Raw genomic sequence first — 9,512 nt, forward strand, 5'->3', positions numbered from 1 at the left:
GAAAGGCACAGAGCAACAGTGGGCCTGGCAGTCCCGTGGCTCTGTCTCTTGCTTCAACAGTGTTTGAAAGGAACGGACCCAGGGGCTCTCCCCTCACCTCTTCAGCTTTGACCCCCCTCCACCTTTCTCTCCAGCTGCAACCTCTGGGACCACCTTCTGAGCCTGTTCCTCCTTCCGGAATCAGCTAACACCGTTTTTGTGGTTAGCACCTCATTGCCCATCAACCATGAGCTCCCAGATTCAGCAGAATCATTTGGCCAGTGTGGAGGTTAACCGCCTGGTCAACCTGCACCTGCGGGCCTCCTACACCTACCTCTCACTCTGGGCTTCTATTTCGCCCACTTCTCACGCGAATTGGTGAAAGAAAAGGGCCAGGGCTCCGAGCATCTCTTGAAGAGGCAAAACCAGCAGGGCGGCCATGCCCTCTTCCAGGACATGCAGAAACTGGGCCAAAAGAGCAGGGTCCTCCCCAGGGAAGCCGGCCTGGTCCTGGAGAACAGCCTGAACCAGCCCTTTTGGAACTGCATGCCCTGGGTTCTGCCAACACAGACCCTCGTCTCTGTGACTTCCTGGAGAACCATTTCCTCAATAAGGAGGTGAAACTCATCCAGAAGATGGGCAACCACCCGACCAACCTCCGCAGGCCGGGCTGGGCCAGAATCGTTCCCAAAAGCTCACTTAACTTCAAGAATGTCAAGGAGCCTCTGGAGCCCATAGGCCTTTGGGGGTCCCTCTGCATTCCCCTGGCACCCATGCTGCTGCCTGAGCCCCTCCCAGCAGCCAGGAGGGTCTTTTGAACCAGCCACCCTCCTGCCCTCTAACAAGCCATGAACCAAGTTGAACAATAAAGCTTTTTGTAGCAAACAAAAGGAAAGAAAGACCTGAACGTTGACAATGCATCTTTGCCAAGTCTCTCAGGGGTTTCTGATTGACGGGTTTGAATTCATTCCTCAATTTGGAATAACTTGTTCTTCCTTTAATTTCAGAATACTGCAATAGACAATTCTAGAATTGCTGACAGTAATTCAGCAAATATAAAAATGGCATGAGACTAAATGACTAACCCTTTTAAATCAATGAATCTTCCTGGGACCTAGCTTTGAGAAGGGTAAATATTTGCAGTTTATCCATTCATTACATAATGATATCATTCATTACATCATAACATAATGTTAATGTGCATTAAACAGTAGGAAAGCACTTAAGAGCAATGCCAGCTTCTGGGTGGCAGGTAGTGAGGTGCCTAGAGGCTTTGGAAAGGAGAGCTGGAACCAGGGGAACAGGTTTAGTTAGGAAAACCACTCCCACAAGAGGTAGGCGACAGCCTTGGCTTCACTTTGATGCACAACTATGGCTTTTGGAAAGTGCTGGACCTTCCTCAATTTGGCAGGATTAATGCAGCAAATCTAATTCTCTTTCAGACTACACCAGGCCAACCCAAACCAATGGAGGAGAGACATAAAGTGGTCGGGCAGCCGGTGAGGGGGTTGGGGTGCTGATACTCTGTCATTCCTGACTAGCTGTTTTTTCCCTTTAAGAAATCCTCCTTCCAAAACCAGACCCCCTGAAGCTGCCTCTGCACATGACCATGGTTCATACCCCTTGAGAGTTTGATTCAGAGGTAAGCTGTGTGAAGAAACAGGTGTGGCGAGGGGTTTCTATTCTGTGGGTCTGACAGGGGCAGTATGTTTCTGGCGTAGAGAGTGGCAACACGCACCTAGAATGGAGGGGCGGAGGCAGCGAGTCCTGGAGCAGCCCAATTGGACAGAATAATCCTGGGCTTTAATTCTGAAAATGGATCCCCAAAAACTATTTCTGTAGCCCTTCTGGGGTCCTATGAGCCATCTAATATCCCTTAATAGGGATTTCTGTTTTAAGTAGGTAGAGTAGGTTCTTGTATGTAACTGAGAAACCTGATAATATGGTAAGTATTATTTTCTCTATCTTACAGGTGCAGAGAGAATTTACCCACTGGCCATAAAACCAAATGGTAGAGTATGGAATCAGACTCAAAGCTTAGCTTCTTAATTGCTGTATCGCACTGATTCTTCATACCGCATCAGAGAGCCCACCAAACCATTCTCTGCTGCAGTGTAATTCTGTATTGGATACCTGTTAATTTTTTCCTTGACTAACATCTTTTCTTTTGGGAAACGGCCCGCTTTTATGCCTGGTTGAATTGTCAGTCATGTGCCTGGACTCTCCAGCAAGGGATAGTATGATGGCCTGAAGTTGTATGTACCCCAGAAAAGATCATGTCTTTTTAATCCATTCCTGTAAGGTATAGACCTATTATAGGTGGAGCCTTTTGATGAGGTTATTTCAATTGAGATGTGACCTACCTCATTCAAGGTTGTTCTTAATCCTCTTACTGAAGTCCTTTGTACGAGGATAAAGAACAGAAAGAAGACATAGGAAACAAGCCCACAGAAGCTAAGAAAGACAGATGTTAAAAGAGAGAAATATTCAGAAGCTCAGAAGCAATGAAATCCAGGAGAGCAGATGTAGCCATGTGCCTGGCTATCTGACAGAGGAGCCCAAGCTTGCTGGTAGCCCGTTTTCTGGGAGAAGGTATCATCCAGTTGATGCCTTACTATGGACACTTTTATATTCTTAGACCTGTAAATTTGCAAGCTAATAAATACCCAATTTTTAAAAGCCAATTTCTGGTATACTGCATTTTGACAGCCTTAGCAAACTAAAACAGGTAAGCATCTGATTTAGGCTGGCCAAGCAGAGTGTCCTATCTCTAAACACTGTGATTGGTGCATGGGTGGACTTTGGACCCAAGCAAGGTCATTCAGAGTGGAGAACTAACATGCATGCTGAAAAAGAGGGTCTCCTGAGACCATGATCACCATGCAAGCAAATGGGGGCCTTTTGTCATTCATGGGGAGATAGCCTACTTTGAGTAAGAAGGAAGCCAACATGGAAAAAGGCAGAGCAGAGAGACAGTCCTGATGATGTCATTTGAGCCCCTGGATCTAGCCATTCCTGGAGGCTGCCAAGTTAGCTAATGAGTCTTCCTTCCACCTATGCTAGTATGAGTCTGTCTTCTGTCTCTAAACATAGACATAGTAACAAGAATACTTCTTATAGCATAGGGGGAGGCAGACATGGGCCATACTATTTGGCCACCAGCTGCTGCCTGCTTCTGTAACTGCTTGTGGGACCTTCTACTCTGCCCAAATAACTCCTCACCAGGGACAATCTGTTGCCTATTATTTACTTTCCTTCCTGTTCACAATGGAGGCCAGATGGAGAAGGAATTACTGCTGCCACATCTATTTGACATATAACTCATGCATCCAGCCATGCTTGGCTCTCAAATGAAAAAAACATCATCAACCCTTGCCATAGACAGAAGTATGAAGAAAGAGCTTCTCTTTCTGGGTGTATGGGTGGCTCAGTGGTAGAATGCTCTCCTGTCATGCAGGAGCCCTGGGTCTGATTCCCAGACCATGCGCGTGCGCACACACACACACACACACACACACACACACAAATTCTAAGCTGTCTATACAACATTTGGTGGCACTAGGAATAACATAAAATACTGCAGATGATGTGACATTATAAATGATGTAATTAGTTAACAACTCTCAATGGATTTTTTTTTTTGTAGAAATATAAACCACCTTTCAAGACACCATGGAGATTATCTCCTCAGATGTTGGCCAATATGGGGTGGCTCTTGCTGTTATTCAAAAGATAGGAACATGGACATGGCATTAAATAGCATAGAATTAATAAACATGCACTTACTTGAATCCACTCAAGAGGAAATATTGGCGAACCAGGAACTAGGGTCAGTGTATAAAGTAACTGACCAGCATTCCTTAAAAATATTGATGTCATGAAAGATAAAGAAAGGCTGAGGAACTTATCAGCTTAAAGACTAATGAGACATGACCACTAAATGCAGTACTGGATTTGAACAGGCTCCTGCAAAAATGCTATAAACAATATTACCAGGTCAGTGGACAAAACTGAATTATAATTGCAGTGAGATAAAAGTATTGTATCAATGTTAAATTTCCTACATATGATTATTTTGTGGTTATAAAAGAGAATGTCCTTGTTCTTAGGAAATGCACACAGGTATTAAGGGCATGTGTTTGCAACCCTCTTGAAGGTTCAAAAAATAATATAAGTTTATATATAGGAAAAGAGAGAATAATCGAGCAAATGTGGCCAGTGTTCAAAACTGGTAAATCAGGATAAGGCATCTACTGGGGTTCTTTTATGCTTTTCTTATAACTTTTCTGTCAGTTTGAAATTATTTCAGAAAATAAAGTTTTCTTCAAAAGGAGTAAGCCAGTCTTTTAAATTTCTTCCAACTCTCTGATTACATCAAAGAGAAAGTATCTGTTTGGGACTCATATATCTTTGACGGTTTTCTCGTGCTTGCAAATCTCCCTTTTTAATAAAGAGAGAACAAGCCAGAGTCATTGGCAAGCAGCAGTTACTAGCTAGAACTAGTAACAGAGTTTTAGTTTCATTGTATTTATTTTTGCGTTTATTTTCTATTTACAGCAAGTGGTGTCCCTTTCTTTGTATGGTAAGATATAAAATTACCTTTTAAATATTTTCATAGAATTAAAAATGAATTCATTTAAAGAAAATAGTAATATAAAAATGTGAGTAGTATTTAGATGATAAAAATGTTCCCTTTAATCACAGACGCCCCCTTGATGGGTACTGCACTGGAGGGCAGAGGGGGGATCTGGCCCAGCCCATTCCTGGTCCTACCACAAGGCATCACTGTGAAACCCACAACTTCTGAATCCTAAGAGCCATCCCTACAATAAGAAAAGCAGCTCGCAGTGGCATCGCCTATTATTTTTATACATGCAAACTGGCAAACTAGTTATCCATCTTGTAAGTTGGGCAACCCATAGTAAAATCAGATCTCCCTGTTAGCCTAGACCTTTGAGTGTCAAAAAACAAAAAATGTTTCTTATTTTTTTAACTTCCAGAACAGCCAGTGGAACAGACACAGTCGTTCCTATACATTTTATAGACAAAATTAAAACTGCCTTTTTTTAAAAGCACCTGTTATGATCCTAGAATCCTGGAAGCTTGAAGAGACATCAAGTTCCATCTCGTAAATAGTTTCAGAAATAATTGAGGGAAGCCAAGTTAGGCTTTTAATGTGTGGGGAGGCACTGGCGCTCTATCCCAGTGCTTATGCTCATGATTCCTGGAGTGGAAGATAAAATATTTCCCCTTTTCCCTCACTCTTCTGCTCTCATTCAACTCTGCTTTCCACAAATCTTTAGTTAGATTTTATTTGGCCTTCAGAGAAGGAGTGAGTGTAAATGTGTATGTCTGACCTAGGACATTTACTACTGTCAGGGAATGCAACTTGTGAGCCTCATTAGCAAGATGAGAATTTCCTATGTTTAAAAGGGTGTCGGAGAAGGGCCTTTTACAACTTCCTTAGACTTATTCCAGGGTTGAACCATCTTACTGGCAGAACAGTCTTCCTTCTGCTAATTGAATCCACCCAAGCAAGAAGAGTGTGTGTCTACATCAACTTGTTCCAGCCTCCCGAGCAGAGCAAATGGTCTTTGAAAAATACTCTTTATGAAGATAATTTCGAATCGTTGATTATGTCTCCTCAAAGTGAAATCGCCCCAGTTTCTTCCATCTTTGTGCAAAAATAACATTTTTCAAAGTACTCATTGTCTTCATGGCTTACCTCTGAGTTTTCATGTTGTTTTTTTCTATCATTCAAGTTATTAAATCCAAACCAGAGCACAGTGCTTTGAGGGTGTGTGCAGTCAGTGAAAGAATGCCCAACATGCCTGCTTCATCGACAGGGTCAGACCTCCTGGAGTTCTCTGGAGACCCCTTGAACTTTCCAGGCCCCAACAAATATGTTCTGGGGCCTGTGGGGTCCTAAACATTTCTTTAGTTGTTGAAGTCCCACCCACACAACATTTTCGGTTAGAGATGATGTTGAAAGGACCTCAGAGAAATACTCTTTAACTCCTTAAGTGAAAATTTCAGTTCAGACCTAGCCTAACTAGATGGTCTAGGGGACTCCTAAATGGTTGATCAGGTCCTAAACCTTCCCCTAGAGGACAAAATTACCTATTAAGGAAAATCCAATGTATAGATCGTTTGGGGACTTGTCAAACTCATACCAAATTCACCCAATTATCTGTGGCTGCTATGCGGAATGATTTAAAAAATCACAGGGAGTTGCCCCTCTCCCCAGTACGATAGGAGAAATCCTGCACTGTGCCCTGAAGTTTCAATTTACTTAACATATTCAAGCTTCATTTAGCTCTTCTATGTAAGAATCTTGCCTTGTCTATCGCACAGAAGCATGAGAATGATATATGTGCCACTCTTTGAAAACTGAAAAACAGAGAGGATAGAGGCAGGTGGCAATAAAGAACCCTTTGAAGCAGTCTCAGCCCTGCCCCCATCCCTGGCAGTCACCAGTTCAGGACCTACATGATCCACCCTGGCAGGGTGAAGGAGTCAGTCCTGAAGTTTCCAGACTCCCTTGGAGACTGCAAGGAAAGTTGTCAAATGGCTCCATAATTGGACAATCCACCCAAAAGGTGGTAAAGTGCTTCTCTGAAAAAGGCTTTCTGTTGATCGTTGGAGGCCAATGAGTCTAGACATTTCACTATATAATGGAGAAACTGAGGCCAAGAGAAGGTAAGTGGCTCAAAGTCAGACAACCACAAAGTAGTGGCAGAGCCAAGGCTAATTCTGGCCTCTCTTTCCTGGGCCGTTTTGGCTTCCTTCGAAAGTACTAGAGCATCAAACAACTAAGAGATGCTCACCCCTCATCCCTCTACCTAGACATTTATGATAGATGGGAATGTCAATGGCCATTTTCTGGTTCAGCTCAGATGGTGAAGGCAGGGTGGGCAAGTGGGAGGCGGGGCTGAAGAGTGTGTATACATTTCAACTTCTTCCTTTGCATTTTGGTTACATTTAACAATGTGTTACCTCTTCGCAAAGTAGTTTATATCATTGCGGGATGCCAAGAATGACATCAACATCTATTAAAGCCTAATGTTTCACATTCTCAACAGTAAACATTAACATTGCCTAGTTTCCAGATATAAACTCAAAGTCATTCTCAAGTTGGATGGTTTCTTTCCAAGAAAGTTGGTGTTACAGTAATGAAATTTACCCAATTAATCTCCTTAAGGAGGAAGAAATCCAGTGATGACGGTTAATAAAGACCTAATGTTCTTCTTGTAATCAGAGGAAGGGAATCTCTGGATTCATTCTGGTAGAGACCAGGACTTTCCAAATAAATCTTAGTAAAACTTTGCAGACAGGGCACTTGAGCTGTTTCCTCACTTGGCTGGCTTCCTTTCAGCCTCAGCTAGGCCTGTGCAAAATTCTCTAGATCCTTTGGGAGTATTTATATTCACCTGTGACCTTGGACCTTGATGTTCAGAGTCACTGTTCTTGGTGTTAAAAATTTGTATAAAAAGGTAAATGTGAACAAATCAATTATGGAGACCTTTGATCTGTCACATTTCAAAGCTATTCCCTCACTGGCCACCACCTACATGCTGCAGGCATTCCGCAGCCCTTGAGACCTAGTCAGCATTTGGCTGCACCAAGCAATACGTATAGAGAAGAGTAGCAGCCCCAGCCCCAGTCCCACCCCGTGGGAGCCTCCCTTGAACACCAGTGGAGCTGTCCATGTATTTATACCCAAGAGAGAAATTTCAAAAGAGCACAGGGTGTCATGGCAGGATAAGGGAAACCACACTAGGAGGTAAAGAAAACATTCCCTCCACCTCTTGGTGCTGAGTTTGAGAGGAGTTCAAGAGAGCAGGAGAAGATGTGGCACCGTAGGGAAGAGCCTTCCAAGAAGGAGACACTTCTGCAAAGATGTCGAATGAGTGGTGGGATTTATCAACCCTGGAACAGGGGATTCACAGGTATCAAAGGAATGGCTGGGATGAAGCTTTGGGCAGTTGAGTCAGAACCTTATGAGAATGAGGACATGGAAGAGTTTGGGAGGGGATAAAAAAATCTTTCAGATACGGCAGGAAACTAGATTTCCAAATGGGAGAAGCTGGTCATGAAAAGACGGGGACCCAAGGGTAACTCCATCATCAGTCCCCATTTGCAGACCTGGTCTAGTAAGTCCTTACTAACTGAGGACACGACCTGACTGGGAAGCGAAGGGGGGCTGGGTCTGCAAGTGGCAGATGGAATAAAGGATGTCAAGACAGGTAACATGCTAGGCCCGACACTATCTCAGCAAAGAAGACCATAAATAGTCCCAGAAGACCAGTGGCCTCAGTAGAATTTTCAAGAACTGAATCCTCCACACACAGCCCCACCCCATCCATAGAAAATGATTGTTTAGGCATTCAGATGATGACGAGCTCCCTAGAAGTTCATGGAGGTCAAGCTATGCTCTGCCACCCACTGCCCTTCAAAGGGGTCTGAAATAAGACTCAGCTCATCCTTCTTCATTAAAGCTTATGATTATATATATATATCATAGCATAATTAGGATTTGGTCACCTGTGTCTCACACTGGACTGTAAACTCCATGAGGGCAGCAAACAGGTCTATTTTTAAGGATCAGCTTCTAGTACAATATTGACAGAGCTGGCTACTCAAGAAATATTTGATGAAAGAACAAATGAATGAACATAACAGATAGTATGTGCTGGTTTCAAAATATTATGTACCCCAGAAAAGCCATGTTTTAATCCTGATCCACTCTTGTAGGGGCATCTGTTTCTTTTCATCCTGATTCAGTACTGTAGTGTGGAAACTTCTGATTAGATTATCTCCATGGAGATGTGGCAAGCCCAATTGTGGGTGTTAACTTTTGATTAGATGGAGATGTGATGCCATCCATTACAAGTGGGTCTTGATTAGCTTACTAGAGTCCTTTCAAAGAGGAAACATTTTGGGGAGACAGCAGAGCCAACAGAGAGAGAGTCAACAGAAACTTCAGAGCAGAGTGGACACAGATGCTGACACTTGGAAAACAGAGATACAGATATTTGGAGATGCTTGGAACCCAGCAGATGTCACCATGCGATGCCAACCCAGCCAGAACCTGGATAGAGCCAAGGGAAGCCAAGAGATGAAAGCCAGTCCTGGAGAAGCCAAGTGAGGAATCTCACAGGAACAGAGACTGAAAGCAGCCCAGGAGCAAGGGGCCAGCAGATGCCAGCCATGTGAGTACACAGCTGACAGAAAGGTTCCTGACCCATTGGCCTTCCTTGAATTAAGGCATCTTTCCCTGGATGTCTTAGTTTGGACATTTTTATAGGCTTAGAACTACAAACTTGTAACATTCAATTTCCTTTATAAAAGCCATTCCAGTTCTGGTATATTGTATTCCAGCAGCTTAAAAACTAAAACATAGTAGTAGTTTTACTATTTTCAAGTGTTCACTGTCTCCTTGACCATAACACATCCCTGCCCCAATGATCTTGGGCTTGGCTACATGACTCACTCTGGCCAACAGTATACCAGTGGACATGACGCAGGCCATG

At 43.3% G+C, this 9,512-nt stretch overlaps 1 pseudogene; it reads left to right on the forward strand.

The window, feature by feature from the left end:
* Window positions 1-226: 226 nt before the first annotated feature.
* LOC143686809 (ferritin light chain-like) lies at window positions 227-797 on the forward strand (annotated as a pseudogene).
* The last annotated feature ends 8,715 nt before the right edge of the window (window positions 798-9,512 follow it).

This window comes from Tamandua tetradactyla, chromosome 6 (genome assembly GCF_023851605.1).
Source record: "Tamandua tetradactyla isolate mTamTet1 chromosome 6, mTamTet1.pri, whole genome shotgun sequence".
In the NCBI taxonomy this organism is placed as follows: domain Eukaryota; kingdom Metazoa; phylum Chordata; class Mammalia; order Pilosa; family Myrmecophagidae; genus Tamandua; species Tamandua tetradactyla.